The sequence below is a fragment of the Sapajus apella genome, unplaced genomic scaffold (genome assembly GCF_009761245.1).
Source record: "Sapajus apella isolate SASKATOON/1434 unplaced genomic scaffold, GSC_monkey_1.0 scaffold20, whole genome shotgun sequence".
Classification (NCBI taxonomy): domain Eukaryota; kingdom Metazoa; phylum Chordata; class Mammalia; order Primates; family Cebidae; genus Sapajus; species Sapajus apella.
Window position 1 is genome coordinate 3,988,929 of NW_022436960.1, and position 19,149 is coordinate 4,008,077.

At 43.8% G+C, this 19,149-nt stretch overlaps 1 protein-coding gene and 1 non-coding gene across 2 annotated transcripts in view; one reads left to right on the top strand and one right to left on the bottom strand.

Moving 5' to 3' along the window:
• The window catches only part of SETD3 (SET domain containing 3, actin histidine methyltransferase), a 79,803-nt gene that overhangs the window by 34,500 nt on the left and 26,154 nt on the right, over positions 1-19,149 (top strand). The gene's annotated exons all lie outside the window — the stretch shown is intronic.
• LOC116558132 lies at positions 1,324-1,430 on the bottom strand. Its single transcript, XR_004271861.1, has one exon. It is a non-coding gene; the product is annotated as a U6 spliceosomal RNA (small nuclear RNA).

Here is a 19,149-nt window from a genome sequence, read left to right on the forward strand (position 1 = left end):
CTGGGACAGAATTTTTAGACCTTATTTTTAATCTGTGTGATAGAAGAAGGAACCTGCTAATATTTTTGAGGTGACCCTGAATAAGTACCCTGTGAGAACATTTCCACGTTAAACACATTTGTAATCACTCACGTTTGTTAATATTGGTGTGTCCACACTGGTGTCCCTGAAGAACTTTGCTGTTTTTGTCATTTCTTATGATCTAAATGATTTAGACCGCAACCATCCCATGGCCTCCCTTTGCAGCTATCATCTACTCTCAGGGAAGAAAACAGAGGTGGTAAAAGCGTAAAAAGGAGGAAGGGGTAGAGGAACCTCCAGGACATCAGTTATTATTAATATGTAACTTTGAATCTGCTGGAGTCTGGGACCTCTCAGCAGCCCAGTGTGGACGCACAGTTGTGACTTTTCACCCCTACTGCATTTTAATGTTAAATGGCTTAACTAATTGAACTTGAGTGAATTTATAGTGAGTTGGTAAAATGATTGCCTTAACAGAAGTGGCGGTGCTTTGCAGACAGAGAGTGAGGGCATAGCATATTCTGTTGCCATTAGTTTATAAGGTGCCATTGATTAGACCACGTTCAGGTCCAGTCTTCCTGACCTCTTAGAATTTGAGAGCCCGAGTATTGGTGAGTCTTGGCCGCTGGTATTGAATTGGGATATTTGCAAAGGAGGATTAGATAACTTTCCGCTTTTGCATCACATTATCACCTTTTCTGGAATTGATACAACCTGAACACTAATTTTGAATATTTTTTGCTTAATTGGAGTCCTTATGGGCTTAGAGTCCACTCCAGGTGGACCATATCTTTTACCATCATGGAAGTTTTAAAAACTTTCCTTCTCTTATGTTTTCATTTTTTCAAGATTGTTAAAAACATTTTCTTTAAAGTCTGGCTCTATTACCCAGGCTGGAGTGCAGTGGCTCTGTCTGGGCTCACTGCAGTCTCTGCCTTCCAGTCTTAAGCCATCTTCCCACCTCAGTGTATACCAGCATGTCCGGCTAAGTTTTATATTTTGTTTGTAGAGGTGAGTTTTTTACCATGTTGCCCAGACTGGTCTCTAACTCGTGAGCTCAAGCGATCTGCCCGCCTTGGCCTCCCAACGTGCTGGGATTACAGGTGTGAACCACTGCACCTGACCCATGGATGGTGTTTTGATACATATAATGTATAAGATCGGATCAGGATAATTAGCATATCATCATCTCAAACGTTTTTCATTTCTTTGTGTTGGGAACATTCAGTATCCTCCTCCTTGCTATCTGAAACTATATAATGCATTACTGTTAACCGTGGCCATCCTACAATGCCATGGGACAAAAATATGGAACTCTTGACTAGTTTATGTGTCGTCCATGTGCAGGTACCATGCTCATCTTCCTGTTATTATTCCAGTTTTAGTATATGTGCTCCCTAAGTGAGCATGGAAATTCATTTTAGCTGTAAGTTTGTGCTGGGCAGATTATCCGAGAAAAGTGCCCATGTAATCTAATAGTTCTGAAATAGCCTTGTGAATGGCAGATCCTCTGACCTCCCTGTCTGTTCTGCACCCAGCCTGCCAGCTTTGGCTTTTCCACTGATGTTTTTGTTGGATGCAGTGGACCCCAGAACAATAGGACCTTAGATTTCAAGCTTGTGACCCAGTAGCTCAGTCTGGCCAGGTTAAATTGGAATCTTAGGTTCCCTGTAGAAAGGGTCTATGAATGTCTGCCAACCAGGCTGTGTGGGAGTAAAGAAGGTGATGTCTGTGATGGGCCTAGCATTCAAAGACTGAATTCTGCACTGAGACAGGAGCTGTGTACTCTTTCCAGAAGTCATGGCCCCACTCATGATCTGATTTTGCAAGGCAGTCTTTTCCAGCGTGAGAAGACTATAGTTAGAAAGCAGTTCCTTATGTAGAGGCAAACTAGGCCTCCCTGTAACCTTCATCTTATAGTTTTGTTTCTGGCTTTTAGAGCAGGAGAGTGAATCTCATCTTCTGCAGCATGAGAGTTCTTTTTACTCACCAGCTGAAGCATTCATAACTTCTGTCAGGCACCTGCTTGGAATTGCACGTTTATACAATTAATCAGAATAAGTCCTGTCTTCCGTTGCTCACATTCTAATTATCTATAATTAATTCAGCAAAAAGTAATATGTCAGGACACAGATTAAAAACAAACTCATGGGGCCCGGCACAGTGACTCACGCCTATAATCCCAGCACTTTGGGAGGCTGAGGTGGGCGGATCACTTGAGGTCAGGAGTTCGAGACCAGCCTGGCCAACATGGTGAAACCCCATCTCTACTAAAAATACAAAAATCAGCCAGGCATGTTGGCGTGCGCCTGTAATCCTAGCTACTCAGGAGGCTGAGTCAGGGGAATTGTGTGAACCTGGGAGGCTGAGGTTATAGTGAGCCGAGATCGTACCACTGCACTCCAGCCTGGGCTTGAGAGTGAGACTACATCTTAAAAAAAAAAAAAAAAAATCATGGGAGTTCAGAGAAGGAAGACTGCTTTTATGGAGAAATGTGAGGAGGATGTTTTATTTTTGTTTTTAAATGAAAAAAGTGGCATTTGGAGAAAATTTTCATGATGTAAATAATAACCCGCATTTGTTTAGAGCTTTGTAAAATGTGTTCATATCCAGCTTCACAGTTCGTCCTCACGATAACCTTGTAATATAGGTGTGTAACTTTCAGGAGATAAGAAAGTGAGGCTCAAAGCGGTGGTGGCTTGGCCAAGGCAGATTGGGTCTGTGCCTCAACATCAGAGCCCCTGTCCGTGTCAGGGTGTTGGGTTGGTGGGAGTTCTTTGGGCCGTTGTTCAGTGTCTTAGAGATGCGCCTGGGTATTTGCTCCCCTCTTACCTGGCAGTCAGTACCTGTCAGCACGTACAGTTGACTCTTGAATACCCCATGCAGTTGAAATCCATATAACTTCTAACTCCCCAGAAACTTAACTACTAGTGACTACTGTTGACCCGGGGCCTTAGCAATACAGTAACGCCAACAGTTGATTAACACATATGTTGTCTGCTAAATGTATTTTATACTGTACTCTTGCAATAAAGTAAGCTGGAGAAAATTGTAAGGAAGAGAAAATATATTTCCTGTTAATTAGTGGGAGTGGGTTATCATCAAGGTCTACATCTTCGTCATTGTCACATTGAGTAGGTGTAGAAGGAGGAGGAGGAGAAGGGGTGGGCCTTGCTGTCTCAGGAGCGGCAGATCTGGAAGAAAATCTATGTATAAGTGGACCCACTCAGTTCAAACCCATGTGGTTCAAGGGTCATCTGTATATTCTTTCATTTGTCTGACTTCCCCGTTTGAATGTAAGCCCACCGAGGACAAGGACTTAGCTTCATTCTCATCTAGAATGTGCCTAACACAGAGATGGTGTCCGTAATTGTCTGTTGAACGAATAAAGCCATCAGTAGCCAAACAGCAAACAACTAACATTTGATAAAACTCAGCCAGAAACTGTGTATTTCATTTCATTCTTTTAATAACCCAATGAGAAAGTATGACTACTTTTCTTTTACTGAGGAACTGAGACTTCCTGAAGTTTCACAGCCAGGAAGTGGCTAGGTTGGGTCTCATTTACATCTGATATAGAGCCGGTGTGCTCAGTCAGCTTGCTGTGCCCTCCACGGTCGCTTCATAGTCAGAGTTCATTCCCTGCGCATCTGTGCACTAAAGGTCATGGTTTTTTGGTCTGGAGAGATTGGGAATGTTTAAAATGCCTGGGGGCTTTCTTACCATGATTTCTGTCACTTTATATTTGTTTTCCTTAGCCATGACTCTGTCACCCAGTGCTGGCCACTCTTCTCTCATCCAAAGGGTCTCTGTGCTCTTGACCTCAATGTGGCGCCACTAAGGGGCTCTTTTTGAAATATAAATGGTGGCTTTTGCTTACACTTAGAACAAACTCAGAGGGCTGGGCTGCCCAGATGGCTGTGCCCCTGCTATGGCCTCATCAGGGGCTGCCTCCTCCCTCACTGCAGTCCACTCCTCTGGCCACAATCAGGGCCCAGGACTCCCGAGCCTCTTCTGCCTCAGGGCTTTGCTGTGGACTCCCTGCCTGCCTGCCACAGGCTTTTCTGTGTTCTTCTAGCCTCGGCATAAAGTCTTTTCTGACTGCAAAGAAGTCCCTCTGATGTCTGTGCTAGTGTGCTGTTTTGTCCCTTTACAGATGTGTCACTGCCTGTGATTGCTTTTGTGTTTGTCATCTGTCCCCTTCCCTGGAGCTTGAGGTTTACGAGTGGGGCCTTTCTCTCCTTGGGCACCACGGTGGCACTGCTGCCTGGCCTAGTGCCTAGGAAGTGGACTGCAGTGAGGGAGGAGGCAGCCCCTGATGAGGCCACAGCAGGGGCACAGCCATCTGGGCAGCCCAGCCCTCTGAGTTTGTTCTAAGTTTAAGGAAAAGCCTACCGTTTATATTCCAAAAAGAGCCCCTTGGTGGCGCCTCACACAGGAGGGCTCAGGCAGCGCTGGTGGCTGGTTGAATGGGGAACCGACTGCCTTGTTCTCCACGTGTAAGTCACGTGTGGGCAGGCTCTCTGAGGGCAGTGAGCCCTCTGTGCACACAGAAGCACCTGATTAGGTCCTGTGGTTCAGTCATGCTGTAAGGAGATATAAAAGGAGTGAGGTCCAGTCCATCCGCTGCACCCCATGCTGTGTCCCCACCAGGCTGGGGCCTCACAGACAGACAACTTTTCTCAGGTTGTACAAAGGTCCCTGTTGGACACTTTTGTCCCTCTATGATGGTTTTACCCCTACTGGGATGAACACTAAACCTGAGAGGATCTCCGAGAAGCAGCTTAGGTGAGGATTGCCGAGGGTGTGACAGTGTACTGTCACTCTGTTCAGAGAACTCTTTGGCCCAGAGCATCAGTGTTCCTGCCCTTTCTTTCTCTGTCTTTCGAGAGATGAAATCCACAGTGAGGGGGGAATTTATCAGATCCTCAGCTTTTAGCAGATTTAATGGAGTAGCTCTCCTGATAACTGGTTTGTGTTCTCGTGAGCTATTGTATTTTTCTCTTTGTTTTTTTTTTAAAAAGTATTTTCTATATTCTCCAAAAGATGGGGTGATGTGAAATATACTTAATTTATATATAAATATATAAAACACATTTAAATATATATTTCATATATTTATATAAATTTTTATATTTATATAAATGTATTTTAGAACATATATGTAATGAGTTTTGCTGAATGGTTCTCCTGTGGTTCAGTCATAGGTGCTATAAGGAGATACAAAATCAACATGAGGTCCTTGCCTTCTAGAAGTTTACCATTGGAAATAGAAGGAAAACAAGCAGGAAATGTTGAAGAGCAAAAATGGTAAACAGAGGCAGTGCTCTGCTGTCTGATCTCTTTGAAGCATGAGGCAGTCAGGTGGGACCTGAGTGGGGCGTGAAAGGCAAAGTTGTCTGGTTGGGGGAAACATGGGCAGCAGAAGTCTGGAGTTGGGGGTGACAAGGGAATGTACAGAAGAGCGTGAGAAGAGCAACCTCTGCCTCAACAGAGGCACCGCCCTGTAGCTGAGAAGCCAGTTGTGAATTTCCAGCAGGAGCCTGCTCCCGTGAGTCTGATGCCGGAATCTCCCTGGGATGCCCGGAGCTCCTGTGGCTCCAGCCAAAGTTGGGATGAAGTGGCTGCTGCATTAGCAGTTCTCTTTGTGTGACACCTGCTGAAGCCACTCCGATGCCCTGTGTCTCAGTTTCCATATTTACAGTCTGTCCTCCCTGATAGACTTGCGAATGCAGCTGAGCTATAATGAATATAAATGTGTTTTTGAAATGTAGTCTTTCTTCTAATGCAATTAACCTGAAGCTGGATATGAGCACCTTCCTGTGATGTTGGAAAGCAGAGTCCCTGTATTAGATATAAAAGGCCAGAAGATCAAACAGAAAGGCCTGTTCACAGTGAGGGGAGAGGACTAGGCCCTCAAGAGCCTTCAGCAAGCCTTGCTAGGCAGTTGGGAACTTCCCCTGCAGGGGACACATTGTCAGACTGGTACTGGTTTGTTGCTTGCTTAGTGACAGCCCCAGCAGCAGGGAGGCGGAAGATTTGGAGGCCACAAGACCAGTTAGCCTGGTGAACCTGAGAAGCACCTACAGGTAGAATTGACAGGATTTGGTGACAAACTAGATGTGAAGAGTTTGAGAGATGAGGATGATGTTGAGGATTCTGGAATAAATTGGTTTTATCTTTCTCATAACATGTCTTTAATAACCTTTCTCTGTTTTGAAGCTTTATGGTGTAGAAAAGAGGTCTTCAGTGCTAAATTCCTAGCTTATTCTAACTTATCTAAACCCAAGACACATGCAAGAAATCTGTGCTTTGCATCTGAGCTTTCAGTTCAGACAGGTTTATTTTATTCCTCGGAATATATATTTGAAATCTTTTGTATGCAAAAGTCAATCCTGGAGCAAATTTTTATTGTTAAATTACAAGCTTCTGAAAGTGAAGGTTTTAATGGAAGTGCTCACCCAACCTTAACCGTAGTGACACACACATAGTAGCACATCTGAACGAAAAGCTGTCAGAATGAGCAGATTTCAATTTAAATATATCAGTGATTTCAAGACCAGCTCTAATGAGTTTTAAAATCTTTATGTCAGTCTCATGTTTTTCCTTAAATGCTCTGAAGTCATCTAAAATTAATAAGCCAGTTTTTATTTGATAGAGTTTACAACAGAAATGCTGCCATCGGCTTGGAAGTCCTTGTTCTTGTATGTTCTTTCTTTTGGTTAAAGTGAATTAGTGGCTGTGGTTCTGGAACCAGAAGGACATTGGCTTCTCATTAATGGGCAAGTGGACTGACCTGAGGGACTACTGAGGTACAGTTAACTGGTGTCTAAAAGCAGACACTGTATCAACTGAATATAGATGATGCAGTGACAAAAGAAGAATTTCAGTAAATGTAGATGTGAAGTGGAGTATCTTTGAGTTACTGAAGTGTTGGGCCAAGTTACATTGAGGCTTTTGGAATAGTATTCCATAACCGACAGAGATTTATTGAGAAGAATCAATCTTTCTCTGTGTCACACACACACACGCACACACACACGCATGCACACACACATCGTATCACACAGTCACACACAAGTCTCACTGATCTAGTGCTTTTTCTTTTTTGGCAGTACCTACTATCAAGCACGACTGATGTGTGAAGAACATTGTTAAGTACTGGGATTGCAGAGAGGTGCTGGTGTAGTTTGCATTTGCAAGGAGCATTCAGTCTAGTGGAAAACCCAATGTAGTACATGATGTAATTGCATTGGGGGGCAGTAGGGGGGAGTCACCCAGAGGCAGGGAAAGCAGCAGAAAGAGGGAGTCAGGAAGACTTCACAGAGGTAGGACTGGTGACTGAACCCTGAAGATGACGTAGGAGTTAGCCTGGTGGAGGGTGGAGGGCGCAGCACATGGCTACACAGTGGGACTGAAGTGTGGTGTGCACAGGGAGGTGGCAAGGTAGGCATGCTGGAAGGCAGGGAACGGAACTCTTGAGGTAGCACTTTACTCAATGCCAAGATCCACACTGACACAATTCCACTGAATCCTCCATAGGCCTGTGAGGTCTGGATACTACTGTTCTCACTTGCCAGTAAGGAAATTGAGGCCTATTTGCTGTCCTGTTTCAGGACTGCAGTTCATACCTGGTTGGTGATAACGCCCAGACTTAATCTCATATCTAACTGAACTATCTTTGCTCTCCACTGTACCGTGCTGACTTCATCAAGTAACCATGGGAGCTGGTCATTCATTTCATGAACATTTATTGAGTACCTTCTGCTTACCTGCTACCGATTTATATTTCAACTCAAGCTGTAGAAGTGTTTTAAACAGCGGAGGGAGGCGCTCAGGAATCCTGCTACAATGGAAGGACCTAAACCAGTGCTGGCACATAGTAAGAACCCAGGGAACACTCATTGGATAAAAAAATACATCTATGTGGGGTCATGAGTAGTAGTGACTGTTGTTGTTTGCAAGGTGGGCACATTTCAACACAGTGCTAGATCTCTTTCCAGTGTGTGGGTAGGTTCTTCCTTCCTGGAGAGGCTGCCAAGAGGAATCAAAAGCACCGTAAGAATGCGATAGTGGACCACAGCAAATTTGTGTTAAGGGAAGGTCATTCCAAACCAAACTCACTCACTTTTATTCTTTTGAATTTAAGGGAGTGCTGCTTAATCTCAGCGTAACACTTATCTCTGTGCTGTAATAGAGAATGCCGTCTGAGCCTGTCTAGGGAGTACTAGTAGATGCTGTCAGGGCAGTGAGGTGCTTGTGGCCATGTCCAGGCTCTGTCCCTTACCTTGTCCTGCCTAACACTTCTGTCAGGAATGCAGAAGACCTGTTTCTGGATGATGGAACAGAGAAGGAGAGCTCCTATGTAAACCAGGCCCTTCTGGATTTAGAAAACTGTTTGACACTAGCTGTTTGAGCTTTCCCAGGAGTCATTTGGAAGGCAGAAGTGCGATGGTGATCCGGTTAGGCTTTGTGTTTCCACCCACGTCTCGTCTTGAATTGTAGTCTCCATCATTCCCGTAATCACCACGTGTCAAGGGAGAGACCAAATGGAAGCAGTTGGATCACATAGGCTGTTCCCCCGTGGTGTTCTTGTGATAGTGACTTTCTTACAAGATCTGATGGTTTTATAAGGGGCTCTTCCCCCTTTGTTTGACCCTTCTCCTTCCTGCTGCCTTGTGAAGAAAGTGCCTTGCTTTCTGTTCCTCTTCCACTGTGACTGTAAGTTTCCTGAGGCCTCCCCAGCCATGCTGAACTGTGAGTCAATGAAACTTCTTCCCTTTTTAAATTACCCCATCTTGGGCAGTTCTTTATAGCAGTGTGAGAACGGACTAATACAGGTGGGAAGACTGATGACCAGACATTGGAGCCCAGGAGTCATCATCTTTGTCAGTTATTCACTGTGTCACCATGGACAAGTCTCTCAAGCAATCTGAGCCTCGGTTTCCATACTTATTAAAAAAAAAAAAAAAGGGAAACGTGCCTTGTTTCTCCTACAGGAGTGTGAAGTCAGCTGTGAAATGGAAGGAAAGATATTTCTAGATATAGAAGATTTTATAAGTGCATGTTTTACAGATGAAGCTTCCTGTCATGGCCTTTTGGGTGTGTTGAAGAGAGATTCTTGGACTAGGTATGAAAGATGTTGATGGCCTGGGATAGTTCTTCCCAGTTCAATGAACTATTGAATAACCCTTATATTCAGGGCACTCGTGGATGTTAAAAGTACCAACTTCAGCTCTGTTCTCTTGAATCCCTAGTTCACAAGCTATTGGGAAGTAAGACACATGGAGAGAAGCTAAATGTCAATAAAACAGTTGAGTAACAGCTGATCACAACAAAGGATTTCACCAGTCGGCAAAGGATTAATTACCAAAATTCTAGGCAGAAATTGCTAAGAAAACTTTAGAGGCAGGAAAGATTCAAATGATTTATGAGTTTACTAAGTAAAAAAAATATACAGCTATACTTTAAAGCAGGAAGCTATTAATGATGGCTTCCAAATAGAGAACATCATAAACTTTTTAAGTAAGGTTTATTCATATTCTATCCAGGCAGTATACATGGCAAATAATACAACAGGGTAAAAATCTGTGCCTGGTGGTAAATGGTATCAGAGTGATAATGAACAGGCTTTTGACTACTTTGTTAATTCTTTTAAGATAGCCAGTATGAATAGAATAAAAATATATTAAAAGGCTGGGGCCAGTTAGTAATCTCCTGTAGCAAAGATGAGCCCATTTGGGGAATTTTATGTCAACTTTTAATTTAAAAAAAAAAATTGAGATTTAACTTGCACATAATGAAGTACATGTGTATTAAATATAGGCGGTTTTTATTCCCAGGTAGCACAACCCAAATCAAGACATGGAACATTTCTAGCAACCTGGAAAACTCCCCACTGTTCTTTCCCTGTCGGTGCAGGGAAAGCACTCTTGCCCTAGGGTAAAGTGTCAGGGGTAAGCACTCATCTGATCTGTGGTCTTCAGGTGCTTTGTCTCCTCGTGGACTTTGAGTCAGGAGGAACATGTATTAGGGGCCCCTTGACCTCAGGCTTCTTTGGCTCAGTCACTGACATTCACCCATGTTGCTGGGTGTAGCCGTAGTTTATTCTTTCTGAAAATTTCTGTATAGTTTCTCACTGTATGAGTGTACCACAGTTTTTTATCCATTTCGTCTATCAACGGACATTAGAGTTGTTTACAATTTTTGGCCATTACAAGTGAAGCTGCTAGAAGTAATTGTTTGTCCTCTTGTGGACATTCATTTCTTCTAGGTATTCTCTTGGGAGAAGAATTACTGGGGTATTGGGTGGTTGTATGTTTAGCTTCAGTAGATGTTCATAAACTGTTTTCAGAAGTGGTTAAATCAATTTGTACTTGCACCAGCAATCCACAAGCATTCTAGTTTCTCCACTCCCTCATTAGCACTTGGTGTTTTGGGATATTCTGATGGACATGTAGTACTGTTTATGATAATTTGATTTCCATTCCTTGATGGCTAATGGTGTTGAGCATGTTTTCATTTGCTTATTAGCTATTTAGATATCCTCTTTTGGAAAGTGCCTCTTCAAATCTTATGGTCATTGAAGAACTTTAAAAGTATATTTCATTTAACTCAAGATAATCTGAAATAGCTGTTAAACATGTAATCGGTATAAAAATTATTAATAGATTTTATATTTTTTATAAAAGTCTTGAAGTTCAGTGTATATTTTGGGGACGTATATTACATAATTTGTAAAATTGTAAAGCACACATAACATGAAATTTGCCATTGTAACCATTTTTAAGTGTGCTGTTTAGTGTCATTTGTTGCGTTCACAGTGTTGTGTAGCCATCGCCACCACAGTCATCACCTCAAATAGAGACTCTCTGAATGTTAAACATTAACTCTCCATCTCCCCTCCCTGCTACTGCCTCTCTTTAACTTGGCTTTTTCTTCTGGATGTGTGTCCTTTACAAGATACATATTTTGTGACTATCTTCTAGTTTGTGGTTTGCCTAGTCACTTTCTTAATGATATTATTTGATGAATGGAAGTTCTTAATTTTAACAAAGTCTAATTTATCAGTTTTATTTTTTAAAGATAAAACTTTTTGTGACGTTTATAAGAACTCCTTGTTTAGCCTGCTAGTTCTCCACCAAGAATGACTGATCCTTGGGGAAATAGAGACGCTGTGGCTGTCACACCTGGGCCTGGGGTGCTGTAGACACCCTGCAAGGCACAGGACAGCCCCACAGCAAAGAGCTGTCTGGCCCCGAGTGTCAGCAGGTTGAAGCCGGGAGCCCCCCAGCATGAGATTGTCAGGGCGTTCTTGTGTGTTCACTACTAGAAGTGTTGTTGCTTTGTGTGTCACTGTTATGTCTGCATCCATCTCCTTTTAATCCTTGTAGATGCGATGAGAGGAATTTGAGAGAAATCTTGGTGGTTCCGCATCTGTGCCCTTAGACTTTTATTTGAAACAAAGCTCAGTACATTAATTATGGGAGCTCTGTGTGGAGCATATTAACATATGGAACTGAAGTTTTGCTTTTTGGTGACTTAAAGTGTGAATGTAAATGGCTTGTCATTTGCAGAAACCAGATATTTTTCCCCCCTTTGCTTTGGTTATTAAGAACTTGATTTAGTGTTTTTGTCATTGTTGCCTTTTAACTTTCACATTAGAATTGTAATGAAGACTGAAATACTGACTTTTTTCCTGAACAAAATATTCAATTCAGAAAATCAATGGACTCTAAAGAGTGCTGTTTGTTTTTATCAGGACTGTTACTGGTTCTTTGCACTTCAGTGTCATGATTAACTAAATAGACATTTGCCAAGTAGAAGGGAATTTGTCCTTTAGGTTTTTTCATGTAATTCAGTTGTGTTTTCACTTGTCAGATCTCCCATAAAAAGGACCACTTAAATATATGAATCTTAGTAAAGTAGGTGGTGGGATTTTAGGATAACTAGAGGAGGGGAGCAGCACTTTCAGAAGAGGTGTTCCTGAACACATGGGTAGCTGTCATTCCAGACAGATCGTGATGGAGAAGTGGTGTTATGAAAACTTCTCTGTATTCATGACCATATCAAGCAGATTCATAGTACCCTTGAGTTAAAATTGACTTCTAATAAGAATTTGTGGCTGTAGAGTGGTTATCCAGTGTGTGTTGTGGGATGGCAATTGCATTGCTGTATGAGAATGACCCTGGCAAAGGGATCAGTTGGTCTAGGTTTAGACGCTAGGGTCTTGTTTTAAAATCCCTACTAATGCCTGTTGCTATTTTAGGCCACTACTGGCTCCCTCTTGTACTTTTCTCTGTTTGTGTGAATGGTGTGCAATAGAAGGGTTGCCAAAGTTTCTTCTGCGTTTGAGTTGTAGCTCTGCTGGTAAATCACCAAAAGGGTGGCAGGGCACTTGGCTTCAGTTTCTCCATGTGGTGACGGGGGTGCCAACCACCGCCTTAGGTTGGTATTGCAAAGATTGGATGAGAAGTGTGAGAGCACTTCATGAAGTATAAATCTTCACAAAAATGTAAGGGAGCCACTTTGTGGATCTGCCCATTTAAGAAAATCCCTATTATGATGTGTGTTGTATTTGTGCAGAGACAGCACTTGAGGTGGTTAAGTGAAGGAGTTTGGAATCTCTTGTTCTTTCTGCCTGGATGACCTGGGACAGGGTTTTTCTGGGCCTTTTATCTGTAAAATGGGAGTGATGGCCACTGTATGGTTTACATTTGTTAATGCATGCAAGATACTTAGGACATTTTATTGTATCTGGAACACAGTAGGCACTCAGTAAGTGTTCGTTGTTATTTTTATTGTTACTGTTAGAGCTGATTTGAATGAGTGTAATTGAGGACCTGCCCCATTTCTGCACATACTGACCAGTCCTCTGGACTTAGGTGAGATTCATCCTGGAATATTTAGTCCTGGTTGCCAGCCCTCTGTGGACAGGTGGGCATGGTGCTCGTGGAGGATCTGCTGTGGGAGGACAAGGTGGCGCCTGGGCTCAGCAGTGCCAGGTTCAGTCACTCGCTAATGCAGCACCTGCGTCCTCTCCCTCATTTTCCTCAATGGTGCCACATGGGCCCCTAGAGGCCTGAGAGCAGACTCCCTTCCTTTTTGTTGCTACACTTGGTAGCCTAATGTTTGGCACTTGACAACCGTCTGTTGAATAAATGTTCGTTATTTACAGGTCAGGTCAAAATGTCTATTAGATATTCTGAGGAAAAAGTAATTAATACAGCTGGAGTCTTTGGTCCTAGTGTCACAGACCTTTGGCTTTTTTCCCTATTTTAAAAACATGAAATTATTTTTGAATTTTGGGTCATATATACACGGAGTGGAAAATACTGGAAAACATAAACTAGCATCAGGTAGAAAATAAAGCTTCACGTATTGTTTGACAGGGTTTCAGTGACCCAGAACCTCAAGTGGGCAGATCTGGATGGGCCAGAAACACTAGTGTGAAATTCAGCTTCTTCCAGACTCCACCCTCATTGTGGTATGTGTGTATGTGCACATCTGTGCACCCAGGGCAGGGAGGGCTTTATTCAGATAGCAGAGATCTTTCTTCATTCTTTTTGTCGGTGGAAGCCATTGCTAAACCCGGTTCCTGGATTCGACTTGAGTGAGCATAATCCACCTGGGAAACGTATTAAAATGCCGTTTCCTCTCTGAGCCGATCAGTCTGGCTCACGGCTGGGCTGGGCTCACTTTCCCCCTCCATCCCGTTTAATGGCTGAGGGTAGTGAGTGCTTGTTTTTGGACCCACTCCAGAATATCTTACCGTTTCCTCTGTACTTCACAGTTTTCATCTGTTTCAAAGAACGAAAACAGGTGTGTGGAATTGAAGAGACCAAAATAAATCCTTAAGCATATAAGGTAGGCCTTATGGAGGCCTTAAAATTACTTGATTTTCATGAGTAACTTTGGGACTTAAAAAGATTCAGATGGCTTTCTGTATTGGCTTTGCTTCTGTTCAAGACTCCCGGTGTTGAGGCACCTCTTCCTCACGTTTTAACTAGCCAGTGTCTTTGTTTGGAGCACAGGGCACATGTTTCAAAGAACTTGGATATATTCAAAAGCCATAAACTTGGGACTGAAATAGGATATCAGTTCTCAGGTGATTGATTGAATGCTGAACATAAGTGGGAACAAAAGAGACAAGAAATGATATAACCGCATTAATGACAACCAGGAAACAGACCAAATGCCTCGCACCCTAAGCAAAGTCTCTTGCCTCCTGTTTGAAGAGAATCAGGGTGCTCTGTTTATGTTTCAGTTCCTTGGCTTCTTTTCATCCCATCTCAGTTTCCCCTGTGCCTCACCAGTGCTCCTTTTCTTTGCTTTTCTTGTCCAGCCTATGCTTTTGGTGATATGATGCCTCCTGTGTCTCTGTTCTGTCACTTACTTGCCTTCCTTTGTGTCTTTCTTTTTTCTTCAGTCTTTTAAATCTTCTTCCCTTTTTCCTGCAAATATGTTCGGTTCCTGTGAACAGAACAGTTCAGTGCAGAAAGGCACTAACATTTACCAGATGCCTGAGTCTTGGAGTGGAGAGCCCATGGAGCAGAGGCACAGGCAGCACTTAGGGAGCACACAGTGAGTGAGAAATGACTCCTGGCTGCTTTAAGCCACTAAGATGCTGAAGACACCATATTACGGCAAATTCCAGCCCATGGTGACTATTAAAGAGTTATATGTTCATGTGAATTTTTTTGAGAAGTACACCCAGAATTTCATAATTGAAAAAAATGTTTTTCTTTGCTTCTTAGAGGCTTAAAACACAGATTTATTATCTTGCAGTTTGTCTGGGTCGGGAAGTCAGGCATGGCTTAGTTGGGCTCTCTGCTGCTGGGTCTCTCTCAAGGCTGCAGTCTGGGTATGTTCTCAACTGAAGGCATGACTGGGGAAGGGTGGCTTCCATGCCCACTCCTGTGATTGGCAGCAGGCTTTAGTTCCTCAGTGCCTGGGTTTCTTGCTGGCAGTTGCTGGAGGCCACCCTCAGTTCCTTGCCATATCAGGCCCTCAGATTTTATCAGATTCTCAAATCTCACCTACCCCTCTCCCCCCATTTTCCCACTTCCTCCATCACTTGTTTCGTTTTTCTTTTTCTTGAGACAGGGACTTACACTGTCACCCAGGCTGGAGTACAGTGGTGTGATCTCAGCTCACTGCAACCTCTGCCTCCTTGGCTCAAGCAATCCTCCCACCTCAGCTTCCCGAGGTGCTGGGACTACAGGCGTGTGCCACCGCACCTAACTAATATTTGTAATTTTTGGTAGAGATGGGATTTTGCCGTGTTGCCCAGGCTGGGCTCGAACTCCTGATCTCAAGTGATCTGCCCTCCTGGGCCTCCCAAAGTGCTGGGATCACTGCACCCAGCCCCTCTACTGCTTCTTTTGATTCATCCTCTGGCAGATGACTTTTCCTAAATGTTGAAGACCAGGGGGTGCTCAGTGTCTATGAAGTCCTTGTTCTTGGATGGATGCTAACTTACTGACACCTCTCAAGTGCCAGCAAACTCTGGTAGTAGGCGTTGTCTTCATTTTACGTGTGAAGTAACAGACCAGATGGGTAGTGCTGGTTGGGCCACACAGCTAAGACTGTAGTGCTCCTACTGTGGGCACTGTGCCACCCTCTGCAGGGCCTCGTGTGTTGGGACTGCACTGGCGTTGCACCTTTTTATCCACTCCTCCCCACTGTGTGCTTATTGATTCTGCAAACGTCAGCTGCTCGGCTGCCCTGAACAAGCCCTCCTTTCTCTGTGTCTGTCATTTCCAGTCCTCTCTGTCTGGGATGTCTCCCTTCCCACATGGAAAATCCTGCCCATCTTTAGAGTCCTAACTCACATGCCACCTCTTCTGTGAGTCATTGCCAGATCCCTCTCTTCCCGACAGTGGCTGCAGCCTCTTTTCTGAATTCCAACACATGTCATGTATCCTGGTGTGACACGTCACAGTTTGCCTGTCTGGGCTCCCTGCTCCAAAGTTCCTATCTCCTTAAAAGCAGGGAACTCATCCTGTTCATTGTCCCCCCATATAATGCCTTGCACACGGCAGACAGGCAGTGCAGGTTTGGGGAGTAGATGGACGAGGCTTTGCTAGAAAGCTTTAAGATGAGATTCAAGTGGCTCTGAAGCTGCAGAAATGTGCGTTAGTGCATTGTGGATAAAATTATACCACTTTATGCCTTGGCCTCCTTTATTGTTTTGTATGAAATAGTAGCTATTTTACTTTGATAACTCTTATGAGGTTAAGAAAAATCTTCCTTGAAAGTTTAACACCTGTTCCTTCTACTTTTTTGCGGATATAGTTCATCCTACAGTTTTCACACTTAGAAGAGTAGCACGGTAAATACTACATGTATTTCATGATGCCCTGTTTTTTAAAACATGGACATATATTTTAAGCAGTTAAAGGCTAAAAGATGTGGTTATTTTGGTTATCCTTATGATGGGGTAACTTACTTTCACTAAAAGTCTGGGCATTTTCCAGTCAAATGGAGAAGCTGTCTGTTTCATAATTCAAAGGTGTGTTTTCCTTGTCAGCATCATGTGCACCATTAAGTTACTTTGAATAATTTAAAGTACTCAGCTTTATTTTTCAAGCTAAAAGGTTAATTTGCAAATTGGCCACACTTGGGAGAGGTAGCAGACTAGTCATAGGAACGTGACAGAAGGCGCTCTGGATGCTCCCCAGCTGCCCTCTGTGCTCCCAGCTGCCCCCCACACTCCCTTACCTGCCAGGTAAAACTCTCACATCACCGCCTGCTTCTCCCTGCGTCCCCACTGGAGTTACTGTTAGGAACGCAGCACGTTGGGCATGCAGTGTTGGGGAGGCAGAAGCGGTAAATCTGAAAGGCAAGGCCTCTGCCCTCCTTGGCCAAGCGAGGCATAAGTGGGGACTACAGAGGCTGGGATGATCCTGAACCTAGGATCTGAGCTTGGCGGGCTGTTCTGGCATGAATTTAAATGTGCTCTCACCTAGGAAAGGATATCTTTAAAAATAAATAAATTAAGGGCAAATTTAAAAGGAAATCTTCATGCCTGCAATCCCAGCACTTTGGGAGGATGAGGCAGGTGGAACATGAGGTCAGGAGTTTGAGACCAGCCTGGCCAATATGGAGAAACCCCATCTCTACCAAAAAACACAAAAATTAGCTAGGTGTGGTGGCACACACCTGTAGTCCCAGCTACTCAGGAGGCTGAGGCAGGAGAATCACTGGAACCTGGGAGGCGGAGGTTGCAGTGAGCCAAAATCACACCACTGTACTCCAGCCTGAGCAACAGAGTGAGACTTTGTCTCAAAAAAAAAAAAGAAGGAAATTTGCACAGTGGTCAGTGATCACTACTAGATGGGCAGTCTCTTACTTTTCTTCCAAGCTCCGATTATGACTTATGAGGAAAATAGGAAGTGGCAATGGTGAATATGGAGTCAGTTCGTGTTTATCAGCACCTTCTGTTTGCCAGGTCCAGTAGGAGAGCTAAGGACACCTCCTGCTGGGTCCCCTTGCGCCCTTTCCCCTTCTCTGCACGCCCCAGGGCCTATTCCCTGTCATTGCCCCCCCCCCCCCGCCCATTTACGACTGTTTGTCAGTATCTACCATCCAGCAGATGGGAAGATCTGTGAGGGCAGAAGCCAGGTCTGTCTCTGCCTTCTTGGTTTTCTACTTCACTCAGAGTGGACCCTCTAAATATTTGTTGAATGAAGGAATGAAATCCATGAAGCAACTCAGGAGCAGTTTCATGTAGCGTAAACCAAAGTGCTATATGGTATTTTGTAGACTGCATGGGTCAGACAGTGAGAGGTCACTGGAGGCCATATGAAGATCTGAAGGCAAAGGGATCTTAAACCTTGTTTTAGGATTTGGCTAAGTGAATGAGGGGAGGGGGGATTATTCCAATAACTAGATTATTATTCCAGTCTGGAAAGTTGTGAAAATGTGTGTTTTGGTGTGGGAGGGAGGGGGGTTTGAACTGTTTTCCACATTAAGTTTTTTAGGGATTAATAATCTAAGATTGATACAACAGCTTGTGTTTTTTTTTTTTTTAGAAATTAAAAGGTAAATAGGAAAAATAATGGTCATTTTGCTGAGCATAGAGTCTTAACTGACAAAGCTAATGATCTAGAAAAGCCTATGGTGGAAAATGTCACTTTATTATATGTGTCTAGAAGTGCAGATGGGAAAACAGATTTTTTTCTTTTTGCAGTAGATTCATTAAGTGTTTAAGAAGAGATTCTCTTCTATACCATCTTCTACAGCCTGAGTAATTGGAGGCTAAATCTAAACTCCACATTGTCTTATGTCTCTTAAAAAAGAGGTGGCTGGATTGCTATTTTCTAACGCTGAAATGGAGGTCCATTCCTAGGCCTGAAGCAAGGCATCTGCCAGTGCCTTGCTTAGAGGGAGATAATACCCTCTGCAACTGCCGTGTACAAAGCAAATATGGCAGAAGCCAAAGACTAATAACAGCTGATGCCTACTGAGTGCTTACTGTTTGCTGAGGATGTTCCACTGAGCGCAGAAACCTTAGGTACTTGCTTCAGGTCTTCCAGGTTCGGAGCTGGCGCTGGGCTCTGCAGGGCTAGTGGCCAGGCAGGTGCTCTGACCACTGTGCCCTGCTGGTGCTCCCAGTGCCCACTGGCAGGCCTTCTGTGTTCTTGCATGCACCTAACCCCTTGTGGCTCCTACTCTAGGAGAGTTCAATACCAAGGTGTGCACGTAGTTGGTTGAGTTCCTGCTTGACCCTCTCACCTTGGAAAAGTAATCGGCTAACCATCTTGTAGGGGATAGGACTTCTTAATTCAGCAAACCTGCTGGAGTGTTATTTGGTGTGCTAATGTAGAAATTAACTATTATTATTTCTAGTCCTGTTTCTTTTGGTTTGGTGCAGTTTAATTTAAAAGAAGTAGGGAGAAGTGGAACTAGTTTGCCGTGATTTAGTCCATCACCCCTCCCTTTGCACTGCCTCATCCCTCCTGCTCCATGGGTCACCCTCCGTAGCATCCTCAGGTTTCCCACATTTGACTTGACCGCATACGAGGTCATTGATAACCCCTCGTCCACCCAACCATCCCCTTTCTCAGCTTCTGTTCCCGGGCACTGAGCATTGCGAAGTTTCCAGGTCCATAACAGTTAGTGCAA